At 42.6% G+C, this 17,226-nt stretch overlaps 1 protein-coding gene and 1 long non-coding RNA gene across 2 annotated transcripts in view; both read left to right on the forward strand.

Annotated features, from left to right (window-relative positions):
* LOC134468349 (junction plakoglobin-like) overlaps positions 1-17,226 on the forward strand; it is a 142,541-nt gene that overhangs the window by 42,992 nt on the left and 82,323 nt on the right. The gene's annotated exons all lie outside the window — the stretch shown is intronic.
* On the forward strand, positions 506-2,448 carry LOC134468323 (uncharacterized). The gene is made up of 2 exons (XR_010038755.1): positions 506-601; positions 2,231-2,448. It is a non-coding gene; the product is annotated as an uncharacterized LOC134468323 (long non-coding RNA).

A 17,226-nucleotide genomic window follows, 5' to 3' on the forward strand; every position in this document is an offset into this window, starting at 1 on the left:
GAGAGGGTTTGGATAAGGAATTTGAAATAGAACTAGCTGAGCTGGGAAGTTGCAGGAGCTGGGAGAGAGCTGAAAGGCATGGCTGACGCAGAAAGTGGCTTATCAATGGTCTGCCACTATGGAGCTATTTTAAGGTCATAAATCTTACAGCTCCACAAAACGCATTTCAAATGTGTAAGCTGCACCTTGTACTTGCAGGGTTATTTTCACATCTGTACATTTGTTTTGTAACTGTGTGGTTTTTTTTTGCACATGTGTGTGGGGGAAAACGTATGTGTAAAATATTAAAATGTATGTGTAGAAATGTTTTGAAGTTGTGGCAAGAGAAGTGCGTACGGCTTGTGTCATGCTTTACCAACTTCTTCCTGTTCGGAGCTGCGAGCACACGGCTGTGAAACTTTTTTCACAGATGTACGAATTTTGAGCCGGTTTTCACGTGGGGGTGGGGTCATATGGCGAGAGCCAATCAAAACATCTCTTACTGCCAACCAATCAGGCTTCGCGAAAACAACGTGGATCTAACCACAGCACAGCCAGGCAGCAGAAGGACGCAATTTCTCTTTCTTGTGAAGACCGATATGGAGGAGTCACACACAATCAGGTGCGAAGTTTGCGGAAAGGTTTGCCCCCTCTGTCCCTTTATGAAGTCCAGTATTGGCAACATAATTATCTGTGGCTTACTAGTGCTTTTAGCTTCTTTGGCATCGTGTCTGTTGCACACATACCCAGCAACAGGGTCCTGACGCCTCCTGTGTGCGTCCAAGCACCTTTAAACTGTATGCTTGGAAAGTAGTTAGCCTATGTTGCATTAGGTAGTTTTCAAACAAGCTCCAATCTTTTGAAACCGGACTAGTCATAGAAGAGACCCCTAGACGTCATTGATACTGACATGGGGGGAGGCTACAATTGCTTCAGCTAGCACTTCCATAGATAATTGCATGTAGCCTATTGCATTGCCGAGTTGGTCAAGCCATGGGCCCTACCAATGTCATGCAGCTTCTGGAAGGAACCACTGTTAAACAAGAACAACAACAAAAAAACCCCAATGTTCAGTACTCAGTAGCCTACTATGGCAATGGAATTCACGTCATGGCTTGTGGCAAATTGCACAGCCTAGTTTGCTGCTCCATGCTCAGCCAACATTTTAATTTCTAATTTTCAATAGCAAGCTTGTTCAATACATTTTGTAGCCTAGGCCTACAGCAGGGGTGGGGAACCTGTGTCTGTTTTATCCAGCCCCCGACATGAGTTTAATGTTATGCCGCTTCACATGAAATATAACACATTTTGTAAAGGACTCTTACCAATTACGTTTGCAATAGAGTTCAGTTATATATAAGGGGCGGGCTTAGAGAGGGGTCGGGGGAAATCCTGGTTCGTGTTAATAATGAGGCCCTTGGAGGACTTCAACAGCCCTTTGAATGAAAAAAAGTTCCCCTCCCCTGCTATATAGTGACTGCAGTTCATCAAACAGTGCGCTCAGGGGTGAAATAGTGTCAATCCTCTAACTACAACACATTCCCCTCCCCCACGAATGTGTTTATAGAGGACCATGAAAACAATGGGGGGAAAAAAATCAGAGCCAATTGATGAACCTCTGCTTTTTTCTTTAACACCATGAACTCTGTTTTTTGGACGACCCACCTTAGCTCCAGTCCACGTTGTTCTTGGGTTGGGCGTATCAGTCAAAACTTACAGATAATGTTATCCTACTGCTACTATACAATGTATAGCATTCAAAGAGGGGAAACCGTGAGACCTTTAACAAATGGCTCGTGTTGAGTTAAAACAAAACAAAACAAAACAAAAAATAAGGAGCAAACACTCAATGTTTAATTTCAATTTTGTATGACATTCAAATAGGGAAAAGTCCTTTGCGTAAGAATGTTTAACAGAATGAATTGTTTTTAAAACAAAATGCAAGGAGTCACAACTCAAGCTATCATTCATTCATTCAATCATTTAAAAATAAAATGTATACATACTGTTGCATAAAATTGTGATTTGAAAAGTCATGTTATTAAAAATAAATGCAAGGCAAGGCATCTTGAACATTTGCACATGTTGCATTATTAAGGCACACAATAACTTGACATTTTGTGTTGATTTAGAGGAGAGTAGCCAGCGCTAGTTCTGCTAGTAAGATTCGAATGCCACATGTCATTTTGCAGAGCCAATCAGCAACCACCACTTCCCTTTATAGTGACATGTCTAACTCTTGCTGTTGCAGGTTCGGGTGGTTAAAAATTTGCTCCTCCATCCCCACCACCACCAGGTTGGTCCAGTCTACCTGTCTGCGGGGTTAAAGGTCCGCTTCCTGCTGCACAGCTACATCAGGCTCTACTGGCGCAAGAAGACCCGGGCTGATGATTGGACCTACACCAAAGACTGTCTACCTTCTGTTAAATGCATAGTCAATTATCTTCTCATTAAATCGCATTTAACTAATTCCTCTCTCTCTGAGTCTTAAGGGCTGAAATATACTTACTTCCTATTTTATTCACCAAAGTCACCAATCCCTTGTGATACTATAGTAGGGTGTAAATGTGCTACTTATAATTTGAAAAATGAAAAAAGGTCGCACCATGCATAGGTTTCTTTATTACAATGAGGAAGGCAGAACGCCGAAACGTCTGTGTAATAAAGAAACCTATTCATGATGCAACCTTTTTTCATTTTTCAGTTTTACAATATTTTAGTCAGCACCCTTAAAAGAAGAGAAAAATTGTTGGGTGAAGCCTGCTCCAACCTTTATGAACTTTACTTATAATTTGGCCTGCTCTGATTTGTATTTTTCTCTTGTTACTCTGAAGTGTTAAGACACCTATTGATAGTACGTGGTCAGAAGTAGTAACTTAAACACACACACAAACCAGATACTTCAAAAACATTGAGACAACACCATGGGAAAGGATGTGGGGGATGCCATGTTGTCCCTTGTTATAAGTAGTTAAATCTTGCACTGTGGTCGACCGGGAGTATGCATGAGGCACAGCAGACTTGTAGTTTGTGCAGTTCCACCGATTCAGTGATGCAGCTGGAGAGCTGGTTGGTCCAAAACCTGGAGAACAGAATAAGATTTTAGTAAGTTATGTGTATCACAATAACTTCAATATTCCAGTAGATCAGTTGTTTCTGAAATACCCCAACCAAGACCCTCTGGTACCAACAGCCATGTCATGTTGAAAGTAATTTAAATATTTTTTCTTCCCCATTCTGATGCTCGGTTTGAACTCAGGTGATCTCAACTATGTGTACTTGCCTAAATTCACAGAGTTGCCACCATGTCATTGGCAGATCCGAAATTTCTGTCAATGAACAGTTAGAAATATATAAAATATAAAAGTTTTAATATAGAACTTAGTTTTATGTTGTCTGTTAAACAGATTGCATTAAACATAGTCTGTGCATATTGTGGAGATATATTTTGTGTTTATTGAAGTATTTTTCAAAATGTTACTTTTCAAAAGGGCTTTGGCATTAACATGTATCGATGAGTTATGAGGAATATACAATGCTCAGCAATAATGAGCAAACAGCTTGACAATTTCGATGGGTGAGGACAAAGACAATGAAGGTGTATGGAGAAGCTTACCACTGATGTGTTCACTGCCTTGCCATAGCTCAGCTTGGAGGTCAGCACGGTCATTCAACAGCAACTGAAAGTGGGGGAGAGATTACATTACATTACATTTACTGACGCTTTTAACCAAAGCAACTGACAGTTAAAGGTTAGGTTGAGAAATATAATTTAGACAACTTCCACTGTGCTCCGTTAAGGTTAAGGTCAGGACAGTTTATATCAGCTGTATGTAGCCCCTTAATGCGCGCCGTACCTCCAGAGGCACGCTGTAATAGTCATTGAAATGTAACTACCATAGCACTACAATACCATGACACAACACAGGCCCTTTAGTAATGCACCACGACTTGGTCATTACCATACTGGTAACAACAAATGTATAAAGCCGCGTCTTAAGGGGTTAAAAACAGACGATCACTTCTGCCCGCTGTCTTTCCCAAGACGCTTTTGGCAATTACAGATAACTTGTGATCGGTTGTCTTGAGATTTGTTTGTGCACACGAGTCTGTGTACAGAAGTGTAGACCACGTACATCCTTTCGTTTTCACTTAAAAATCAAATGAAAGTGAATGGGCATAACATAACTGCAGGATAGCACAATATCTAGAATATGTATAGGTCACTGTCACACAGATGAAAGTACTCTTATTGCCATATTCTTGGGCAAGTAGGCTTAAAGGACCAGTTCAGTCAATTTCAATATGCTGTTGTATTGCTCACGCTACCCTTGACTTGTCAGTACTCGGTGACAGTGGTGTAGTCTATGTAGAACGCAGGTATACGGAGTATACCCACTTCTAAATTTTAGGGGCTTCAGTATACCCACTTAAAATTGATTGATCCATTATTTAGAATGGCATAAATATATGAAGAGTTCAGATGCAAAACCCCCTAAGTGCCTTTTCAGAAAATAATCTTAATTCATTTTTATTTAATACAAAGCTATCAAAATTGCATATTTTTTAATTTTATTTATGTAATATAACTATTTATATGTATTATCAAGTACATGAATGTAAACCAAACCAACAATGGGGTTCTCTAAAAATACATAAGTGCAGGTCTTCAGAAATGGAGTTAGGGGGTTTTGCATCTGAACTCTTCATATACAGTATACCCACTTCAAAAAATGCTCGAATATACAGTATACCCACTTCAAAAAAGTAGACTACACCGCTGCTCGGTGATGCCACGAGATATGATTATTATCCGGGATGAGCTTTTCTAATGGGGGCAGCGTTTGTTTACATTTAAAAAAATGTTTTTTGCATAAGACTACTCCAAACATTTTCCCGAAAGGTACCGCTGTTTTCTAGTTGTCTGCTGATGTTGTATAACCTTTCGGATGTTTTTGGGTGTTGGGAATAAATAAAAATGTTTTTTTGACATGTAAACAAAGCACTGCCCCCATTACAATGACCAAGATTTCGGAAGAAGAAAAAAAACCCTCAGGTACTGACAAGTCCAAGGTAGTGTGAGCATTACAACTGCATGTTAAAAAAAATTGACTGAACTGGTCCTTTAAACGTGCTGTGCTATGTTAATGGCAATAATTAATTTTATTTTGCTGAGCATTTGGTTAATTTCAATAGAATACTTTGGCACCACTTCTGATAACAGCAGATTAGTCTATGGTTTCTATGTCAAATGTGTTCTTATTTGGAATGCATTGTGCACACTGCTTATAGCCGCCCGTAACGTGCTTCTACAGGGAAGGAAAGGCAACTTGCAGCCTGTTTAGAACATGTAGAGTAAGAATAATAGTGATGATCAGGACAAGATACAGTGGATTGAATTGCTTTACTTTATCTGACTCCCTTTACACGAATGGGATGGCTAAATAGGCTATACATTTACTGAGGTCCCTACAAATGCTATAGAACTAGAATTAGAGGTGGCTGCATTCACACACGATTGTGAAAAATATGTTTCTAAATGTTATTCGGAACCCATAACTAAACACAAACACATAGTTGTGAAGTTAATGAACGTATATTGCCATCACGTGTATTACTTACCTGCTGCTTATGTTACGGCTTCGTCTTCTGGCTCTGTGTTGTGTTGTTGTAACAGAGCATGTCCACACAGGAGCTGCACCATCATCAACATTTACTGGGTACACAGAAAACATACAGCAGTCATTTTCTGGGGATGAATGTTTCTGTTGTCAGGGAGTTTACAAATACATATAACTTGATATGATGAATAAGTTATTTGCGGAAAGTTGTGGCCACTGAGGGGTAACGGTAAGAATGCACACTTGAAGATGTTCAAGTGGTTCTTGGGGATTTATTATAATAAAAAATCAGTAATTACATGTAATCTATATGCATGTGTGTGGTTTCATGAAAGTGAAACAGAAATGACATAAAGGAAGAATGACTCCTAAATACTGAATGTGAAATTAGCATGGATCCAAGTATGGTGTACGGGCGACGGTATATTGGTTATCGTGACACCCCTACATACCTGTAGTCGCTCGGGGTTGTCGGGCAGCTGCTGCTCCTGGTAGTCCTCTGTGTAGTGCGCGGTCAGAAGGTCGTCCGACACCGCCATGCAGCCACCTGCCGTGTTGCGGCCAAAGGTCATCAGGGCCTGTCGTCAAGGGAAACGATTGGCGGGGGATGAGCATGATAGGGCAATGCTATATTCAGTCAAACATAACCACATGCACGATAGGACCCTCCGTACTCGGCAAGGGGTGGGTGATTAACATGAGCTGAAACTTTAAAGAGGTAATTTGTCCAGACCATCTTACAGGAGGTAAAACTCGCAGTGAAGTTTACCCGACATACTCAGCTATCTTTACCGGACTGGCAATAATATTCCTATGAGTTCAACTACAAACTGTCGCTCTCGTCACGCTAATTGCCTCTAGCCTCGCTTTTGTCTCAATTCAACTTCGACTCAATACAAAGCCAATTACTTCCATTGCTCGCCTTGCTTATGTTGCAATTTTGAAAAATTTAGTTGAACAAAAAGCATTGATAGTCCTACACAAGCTGAAAACCCCCATGTTTTAAGGCACAATACATGAATTGCTTGTCATTCTGAAGTTATGAGGAGGATCACAGTATGTAATTACATGTTATTGGTTCAGCAATTCACTTTGACTACAGCTTTGAAATTAGGTGTTAGGCAACAAAGTGTGCCTCTGTGGCAACATCAGCAGACTTGGAGAGGTCAAAAAAGCTCACAGTGTCATGGTGTACAGTATGGTTATCCGGTACGGTACAGTGTTTTTTTTTTTCAAGCTGTAATGATTATTGTCAGCACTTTTTAACGTGGCTGATTACCGGTTATCGTGACACCCCTTGTAGAATCAGATTGTCGTAGGCAGGGTTCACGTTAGCCGGCTGTGGCCGGACATTGGCCGTTTTGCATCATGAATGACCAGCAAAATAAAATGTGACCGGCCAAAATGTCAGACAAAAAAAGGACTAAAATTAATCATTAAATAATATTAGCTCATTTTAAACACTGAATGTTACACAAAACACCAGTGATATGAAACTGAACAAAGACGAAAATAGTTATGAATAGCCTATGTAAATGAACGTGTAATAGTCTAAACAGCACGCAATAGTGTTGCTTGCGCTCTCGTCCCCCACGGCGTTCTCCCCAATCAAGTTGCTTCCCTTTCACTTGACTCACACAGCTGGCTGATGTCAAGGAACAATTCAGGGTTTTTTTTTTGTATTTTAACAGTAAACACAAAGGGCATTGCGCTTGCAAAACCGTTTCATGAAAGAGAGCGCGCTTTTGCTCCCCATGCATACAAGCAGCTGGCTCTTTAACACCAGCCAACTGGCCCAATGCTAATGAATTTTAAGTTTTGCTGGTAGAAAAGACCAATTTACTAGCCACTTTGACCCATTAGGGAGTGTGTGTTTGGCTATATGATGGAAGGTCCGTTAGATATTCTAAATGTCCGGTATTCTGCAATGCAGCCAGCCACTTGTCCGGCCAGTAAGAATTCTAGCGTGATCTAGCGTCAATCACATCTCACCATGGCTGAAGTGCCCTTGAGCAAGGCACCTAACTTCACATTGCTCCAGGGTTTGTAACATTTTCCTGGACAAAAATGTCTGCCAATAGTGATACAGTATAATGGAATGCAATAATACACACTGTCCCTACCTTCAGAAACAGCGTGTCATCCGCATCCATGGCCTCCTCTATGGTGCTGATGGCGTTCATTAGGGAGGCCATGTCACCAGACAGTTTGTCCACGGTGTCCTTCATCTTGCGGCTTTTCTGGTCCTCCTACTCCTTCAGGACGATCACATAGGAACTGGTGGATCTTCTCAAACTCCGCTTTCACCAGACGCTCCGCGTGCTAGGACTGCTTCTGCTCACACAAGACACATGATTTTACACAATCATCTTAGTAGTTGACATATTCATATACTTGTGACTTCACAAATACTGGGAATACTTGTGCATGTAGTGTACAATGGCAATGTAACAAAGCCTTTAAAAAATACCTTACTAGAAAGTTTCTCATGCACACCAGAAACGTCGTGCCTACCAGAAACTACAATCTCAGGTGCGCAGGGGAAAGTGACGCGCACGTGTGAACCAGAACATTTTCAGGCGGGCATAAGAACATTTCTGGTGTGCACGAGAAACCCTATGTTTATTTGTTTTAACTCATTCATGTCAGTAGAATGTATAACTTAATGCATGATTTGACGCTGTGTCTTTCCATTACAAAGAACCTAACTCTCTCATCATTTAAACCCCTCAGCTTATCCTTGAAGGACCTCAGTAAAAAAAACCCACGCATCATCATCATGAGAAAACATACAGTGATACAGTGTAGACTCAAAACTGAAGCGCTGTCTTGGAAATGGTCAACATTGAGAAGACGACAGCCGTACACTTTGATGTCTTCCTGATATTTCATTAAAACCAACCAGCTTTAACGTGAAGGCAGATGGTTCAAAATTATAATGTTCATAAGTATATAAAAAAAACATTCTCTCTCTCTCTCATTACGGTCCTCCGCGGCCTCCTTAGTGGAGCAGGTGACATGATCTTCGTGCTCCTCTCTCACACACTGCTCACACACCAGTTCCTGGTCCTGGTGCAGAACAGCAGTATCCTCTCACTGTTCACATCGCGCCCAAGCGCAGGGGTTGAGAGCTGCGGACACTCACATCACAGATGCCTTGTGTCTTGTGTGTGTTAACAAAGTGCAAAAAAGGAGTGATGACATGGAGGTCCACTATAGTATATATTTTTGGTACTGCTGGTGCACCATGCGCAAACACAAAAAAGTAAATTCGAGTCATTCAGTTCGAGAGCAACACATCAAAATACTAGAAGTAGGCCTACTAGCATCTACTCCGCCTCGGCCAGGTTTCAGCAGCGAATGGGGCAATCTTGTATTCAGAGCTGCCCCCTCAAATGAGTGTGTTGACCACCATAGAACACTTTCTCGGCCTACACACGAAATTCGAATGGACACGCTATAAAATGTGTATATATCATCCAACTTAATCAGTTATGCACCTGGCAAGTTGACAAGTCCTGACAACATATTCTTGAAATGTGTTGGTCTGCATGTGACACCACCGCAGTAGGCATAATGCCTGATTTGCTAACCCATAAGCAAATCAGGAGAAAAGCAAGAACTAATATAGACAACTATGCTGCCCTCGGTCTGCGTTACTGGTGCAGAACTAGACAGCTAGCGAACAGTTCAAGAGAAGGCAAGCTGAAGTGTAACTGTGTCCTTTTATTTTCTTTCTTTCATTTCCTTACTGACTTTTCTCTTGCACTTTCACTTTGTACACTTGCACTTCCAATCTCAATACATCTCTTAACACTTCTCTTTACTGTAAAACTGTTAACAGAAAACGAAATAAACATACAACAGTTTCACTTACTTCAACATTTGCACGACACACAAATCTACAAGCAACCCAGCGATCTATTTTCAGTCAACACAACGTGGCCTAGCTTAGCTAAGTAGAATCTGACTAGCCAAACTTTACAGGAAAGTGAACATCACTTCTTGAGGCAAATATATAGAAATATACATCAAAATATCTATGCAATTTCGTTACAAACAACATCCATCACAAAATGATTACTTACAGACTAATATTGTCCAAGGCTCAAGTGTGAAAATATATAAATTGCGGGAGAGATGAAGTCTGTGTCTTAACGACAGAAAACACTTGAAAACACTGGAAACTAACCAGGAAGTAGATTTGCGCTGAAGGCGCAGTACCGCGAGAAAGTCCACTAGGTAGCGGTATTCACCATAAGATTTATGTGGGAGAAACTAAACTCGGGCATGGAATTAAATGGAAGGCAGAACAACAATTTTGGAACAAGAACATTGGAAACACGGTCTTTTCCGGACATCAGCTACTCTTAAATTTTCTGAAGGGACAGGTTGATGTAGCAATGGTGCGTGCCCACAGACGTGCACTAGCACTACAACATTATCAAACCCAAGTGTTTGATGATCACATATCGTCATGACTCACCTACATTGATGGAGGTTGCAAAGATGACAAATAACTTTCCTCCTGGCAAACTAACCACGTCATTTAATCCTTTCGATTGATAATGGTTGGCATTGTTGTATGGTCTTTCGCGCTAATGTTTGAACTCCCTCAGGTCAATCAAAATAATCAAACAGCTTTTGTGAATGGTTTGGAGACCAATTGACTTACACAACGGGAGACAATGTGAGGAAGTACAAAACCTCACTGGTAGGTTATTCCATTTTCCCGAACAGACCACAAAAAAAACAGAGACAAAAAAACTCCGGGAAAACTTGGACGTGCGGCAACACCGCTCAGAGAAATATGCATTTAGCCTGACTTAATAGCTAGATACCAAATGCCCCATTACAAGTTCAGAATAGCCAACCAAAACGGCAAGGTTTCCCCTCATAATCGACTAAATAATGATAAGAAAACATCCATTATACACATATATTAACGCATTATGAATACAAGTAGGCTGATACAATAATAACCATCCAGATAAAACAGCTGCAGATAAAACAGTAACACACTTTGGGGTAAACAAAATAGGCCTGCCTACCTACCTCTGCGATTGAAATTACGGTACACAACTTTTAAACAACTCCTGCCAAATAATACACCGTAGCCTAACACATGCAGACATCAAATAATTAAGTTTACTCACGTTTCTTCGCACACAAGACACAAAATTAGAGATAAGAATACCCATCTGTCTGGTTCTAACACTAGCTAACATTAAATGGCTACCTAGCTAACAAATAAGGTAGCTATTATCCGTCATCGAAGCTAGCTAACACACAGAGAACATGTCATATTGAATGACAGCGATCATACAACCCAAGTTAAGAAGAACTCGTGGATACTAGAGTTAGTTATTAGTCTAGTTCTACTAAAATGTCAACCTGGCACCTTAGTCAGACCATTGAGAGTGCGAATCAGACCCTGTCTGAGAGTGAAGAATCTTTCTTCTCTGGCTCAACAGCCACGCTAGCAGAGATTCTAGGAATACGGTAGTTAGGACTACGTTGTGTTATCTCTCTGGCGCTAGCATTTCAAGCTAGGCGGATCCGATCGATTAGCTATCTCGTTCTATGCTAGCGGGCTGACAAGCATCGTACTCTCATACAATGATATTGATACATGAACGATCCAAATACAAATTAGTACACACCGGGGTACACAGAAAACATACAGCCGTCATTTGCTGGGGGGGGGGGGGGGGGGGGGGGGGGGGGGGGGGGGGGGGGGCGGGGGGGGGGGGGGGGGGGGTGCCTCTGTCTGGCTATATCGAAAAGGCTTCATGCTAATGTGTACAACAACAGTATACAACCCATCAAGTAGACCTAGTCACCTGCATCATGAATAGCGGCCTACTAGCTCTACCTCTCTGCTACTACTAGAGCTACAGAAATTGGAGACACAATCTGAGCACAAACAACGTACAGGTACAAACGAAGTGCAGTTCGGTCTCACTAATAAAAAAAAACAATAAACCACTCACCTTTGTCTGCGTCATCCACAACCTGTTGGTGCTCCGTCGGAATCGTCAGCCTGCAGAAACCTAATAACTAGCACTCCAAGTTATATTTATGTATCGGTAGTTATTACAGCTCCGTCGTTAGAGTTGCATTATTACTGGACTGTGTCGTGTAAACGCACGAGTGAGTGGGCCTGTTCTCGCTGCACACACAGAGGCCTTGATCCTGCTGTCAAGCCATGCCTCTGATTGGTCCCATGGAAAGCGATAACTTGCCAATAAGCGGTGATTTGATTGGCTTCCACCCTCTGACCCCACCCCCCATCAAAAGAGGGCCAAAATTCGTAGACTTGTAAAAGCGATCCACACTTGTGTGCTTGCTGCTCCGAGCAGGAAGAGGTTCGCACAGCATGGCAAAACAGATTCACATTTGTACACACTCCTACTGCCACACAACTGCAAAACATTTATACAGGTACGTTTTATATTTTAGGAGATGCAAAATATGTGTGCAGATCTACAAAATTAACCTGCAGATGCAAGATGTTTTTCCACAAATACATTGTATCTGGCACGTATGTGAAATTATTCTGCACATCTGAATTGTATTTCTGCAGATACAATCTTTTAGGCCTTGTTCTAGTTCCATATTCCACGGCTTGGCTTGGCTTGGGAACGCTGCCATATCAGGACCTCATCAGCTACTGTGTGCTGCTGGGCTGCCGAGAGCCACTATCGGGGGATACAGTTTCACACTTGGACACGCTACCTGCCTGGATTAAGATCGTTCGACTTTCATGCAGGCTCACCGGATTAGGCCTCCCTTTGCAGGTTTTTTTGAGTTAAAATCCTCATACATCCCCCCAATGCGCATAATAATATTCCACTAACACTAACACCCACGTGCTTGCACAGACACGCGCGCACACGTGCATGCACACAAACACACACGCACACACACGCGCACACACACGCGCACGCACACACACACACACACACACACACACGCAAATGCACTACTGTTACAACATTCACACACCCAAACGCCTTCCACAAACAGACCCACCATATCGGGTATTTTCCTTTCTTCTTAATATCTTCTTAAACCATGGTTGTTTGAGACACTGACATTTTGGTGATGGGAAAAGCTACTTCCCTCCCTGTCACCACCCAGCCCCACCCTCACACACACCAACCCAAATATTTGTTTTTCCCCCACTATATTTGCTGTGGGTAACCGTTAGCTTTTGCTGTTTGTGACTAACAGGTGGGTTTGCTTTGAACTGAATTGAAAGCGGTAGCGATAAGTGTGTGCTAGCGGGAATGCTAGGCTCAAACGAGGTTGACTTTAATTAGCACCCTGCCCGGGGTTTTAATGCCGCTCACTGGAGCTCCTCTGTAAGGGGAATCGGTTGGAGATTATAAACACACACACACACACACACACACACACACACACACACACACACACACACACACACACACACACACACACACACACACACACACAAACTCTTCCTTTTAACTTCCTTTTAACTTCTCTTTGATGATGTACCGGCCGGGTGGGCCCGGGGTTCAGTGTGTGTGTGGGTGTGTGTGGGTGTGGGGGTGCTAGCTCCAACTGAGCAGTGTGTGCTGTGGTGGTGTGTTGGCGTCATTGGCGCATGCCAGTCACTCCCAAGCAGCATGAACATGTGACGTCTCAACATATGCTAATAGTAGCAGATGATAAAGACGACAGATGAAAGGCCCTACAGTGTGTGTGTGTGTGTGTGTGTGTGTGTGTGTGTGTGTGTGTGTGTGTGTGTGTGTGTGTGTGTGTGTGTGTGTGTGTGTGTGTGTGTGTGTGTGTGTGTGTTTGTGTGTGTGTGTGTGTGTCTGTGTCTGTGCGTGTGTGCCTGTTTATATGGGTTTTTCTTGGGGGTGTATGTGCGTATGTGCACAGGTGTGTTTCCTTATGAGCACACTTATGCAAAAAAATGTTTAAACAAAAAAATGCTTAATTAAATCTGTACGGAATGTGCGTGTGTAGGTAAGTACGTACTTGCGTGTGTGTGCACATGTGAGCACGTGTGCATACATGCATAGGTTTGTGTAAAACATATAACCACTCACATACACACACTCCCATTCTCCCTGGCCTCATTAACGCTGAAGGTACCACGAGGCCACACGAGACACATCACTGTCATCCAAACACTGCTAGTCATTTTCCTCCAAGAACTTTATCGTCTAAATTTAGTCCCTAAAGCCCATCATTGTGTTGGCTCGAGACACCCTTTCACCAACGCCTCTCTGAAGTTAATGATAATAGGATTTTTCCTCCACCCTTCTTTTTGCTCATCTCTCTATCCCCTGCAGATAATCGCACCTTAGGCTTTTGTTTTTTTTCCCTCTCCTTTTCTCTGAAATCTCCAAGCTTTTTGAAGTCTGGAAGGCGCAGAAGGCTCACAACTCAAAATCCTCATGTCTCGCTGTCTCCTAAATCCACGGCGCTTTGCTTTGCTTGCCTCCCACTTCCTGCCGCCTTTCATGTTTTTGTCCATCTTTTTCACCACAGAATGGGGGATTTTATAGCGCTGGCGCAAAAAAGTATGTCATTGCCAGACGTCACACTTTTGTCTGCGCTTTTAATCTTTCTTTTCTCTTTATTTTCTTTTTTCTTTCGGTCCTCTTGTGGCAGTGGTTGGTGAGAGGAAGTATAATGATCATCAACGTGTGGGCTAGATGGATAGAAGTGTGGTGCCTGAAATTTTAATCCTGCTCACATTTCATCTGGTGTATTTAAAATACACACTTTATTGATTTCTGCTATCTAATACACCTCGTGTTACATGAGGTAATCCTACAATCCTAATCTCTTTTAATCAACTTTATTAATAATCTTCCTCGCAATTTATCAAAAGTGGGTAGCCCAGTAATTTTTTTAAATCTAATTGTCCACTGTAATTAGCTCGCTAATAATGCACCAGACAATTGATCAAATTTATGAAATTTGCCTCTCTTCAAAGCGTTTTTTTTTCCAAATGTGTCTGTAAGCAAGACTGAGTTAATGATAAAAAAAACTATTGTCTTGATCTGAACAAGCCATACACCATTCCAGCTAATCAAGGCATTGTGTTGGAATATTGTCATTTGATTGGATACTGTGTTGCCCCTGCCGAGCAAAATTAGCTGATTGGCAGGCTGTGACTTCAGTGAGTGTGGGAAGCGAGCAAGAGGTGTGACGGTGGCACAGATGCTCCCTGCGCTCTTGGCTGCTGTAGCTTCACCGCTAGTTCCATCTGCGGTCACCTGACGTCACAGACGAGAGTCTTCTTCCTCTCTGTCACGTCACGACACGGTCTCGCTTCATCTCCAGACACACAGGCACCAACTGGATTGTGCTGTTCTCAGGCTGGCTTTCTTCAGAAACCACACCATCCTTAAATAAAACCCAGATCATCCGTATCAATTCAAGCAGCCATAAATAACCATACCTGTGATTAAAAATCAATGTGTCGTAGCACACACAGTGCACTTACTAATAATAGTCTTTTTCTGGTATACAGTACTTTCTTGGTTCTAGGAACAAACCCTTGAATATTTAGTAACGGAATTTATATGAATCGTGACTTGATGGCAAATGATAGCCATTAAAAAGTAAAAGAAATATTCTGTTAGATGAGCTTGGTCTGTGTTTAACCCACTTTGTCCTAAGCCCTTTTTTGGTAAGGGTGCCCTCTGCCTATCAAATCCTAAATATCTCAGCCTCCGAAGCACATACAAACATGAAATAAGTTACATTTAAAATCTAGAGCCTTCATTTTGCACTAGTATAGTGTTCATTCAGCTCTAACATACCCACATTTTTAATAAAACAGCTCAAATCTCAAGAACTTGAATGCAGCGTATATGTCGCTCTAGGACACAATGGGTTAACTATTGACACTGGCAACAGGGTCAATGACAGACCTTGTATGCCTTCTCCTTACACCCACTTCTACGCCGTTGGAAATGCATGGACGTACTGGTGCAATGATAGCCAATGTGAACAGACTTAAGCTGGGCTTACACTGTGCGACTTTTGCCCCGATTTTGCCCCGATTTGGCACTCGCACGACTTTTTGAGAGTCAGGCCGATTTCTTGCTCAATCGCAGGTCAATCGTGAGTCTCGCATCGTGCAGTGTACATGGGGTAACGACAAGCGATTTCCCCTCACGATCGTGCAATCGCAGGGTCGCAAGAAAATCAAAACGGTTTGAAATTCTGGTCGTGGCTCGTGCGTAAATCGCACAGTTAAAGCAGTGCTACGACCCGATTTGACACTTCACATGCACAAATTAATAGGGCCGTGCGATTCGCTGTTGAGCGCGACCTCATCTCCACCTGAGGTGAGCATGTTCCCTCCTCTGCAGAGCGGGGAAACATGCCTGTCGCGTCGTACGGTGGAAGCATTTCGCTCGCATCCGACTGTCGGCTCGTGTAGTGTGAGGACGTGAGTCGTGAGTTGTGAACTTTTAAACAGTGAAATTCCATCGTGCAGTGTGAGCAGAAGCTTAAGACTCACGAGTGAAAATATAGCACAGTGTATGCCCGGCTTTACTTGGTCAAATTTTTTTGTGGAACATTACAGGAAAATTGGGCAGCCCAGACTACATGCGCTCACAAACTGTAGACACACATAGTTATACAAATTTGAGTTGCTGAAAATTGGACAGTTATGCCTAACCGTGTGACCTTAAAGTGTAGAACCATCTTGAAATAAAAAAGATTGGTGTGAATATCTTCAATCTGCATAAGGTTACAGTATATTGACAGTGAGGTGTAATTGGTTGCAACAGCTTTTCCTTTTTCAACTTAATTGGCCTGTTTGTAAGCTTGACCTTGAGATCTCTCTCTCTCTCTCTCTCTCTCTCTCTCACACACACACACACACACACACACACACACACACACACACACACACACACACACACACACACACACACACACACACACACACACACACACCTACACACACATACACACACAGGCAAATTGAACCAACCCTCCATCCTTCAGCATCTCTCTCCCTCCACCTCCCTCTACCCTCTGTCCTGACTCCTGCCTAACCTTGCTGTACCCTGGCTGCTTAATTGTCCATAACAGGGCTGTTGAGTTGACTGCCCCCCACCTGCCTTCCAAAAAAAAAAAAAAAAATCTGGGTCATGGATGATTTAACACCCTCCTCACTCATTCAAAACTGATTCATCTTCTTCCACATGCACTTGTTTCATGTATACACACACACACACACACACACATATATGCGCGTGCACACACACTCACACACACGCACGCACACACACTCACACACACGCACACACACACACACACACACACACGCGCACACACAAACACACACACACACACGCGCACACACACACACACACACACACAGTGCTAAAGCTCAGAGGTTCCTGTAAGTGTCCCTGCGTTAGCCTAGCGAGCCAGACCCGTACAGCAAAAAGCTGTACCAGGGTCTAGGAGGGCTGGGCAGCAGTGTGGGCGGGATAAACGGTTGCTTCAGCACTCAACGCCACGCAATTGGATGGCAAACAACCAATCCCCACACACTTCTGTGTAACGTCACAGCTGTCTTGAAGTGGCAACTCCGAGCCGTCGTAGCAGTGAA

Source organism: Engraulis encrasicolus, chromosome 2 (genome assembly GCF_034702125.1).
Source record: "Engraulis encrasicolus isolate BLACKSEA-1 chromosome 2, IST_EnEncr_1.0, whole genome shotgun sequence".
Lineage (NCBI taxonomy): Eukaryota > Metazoa > Chordata > Actinopteri > Clupeiformes > Engraulidae > Engraulis > Engraulis encrasicolus.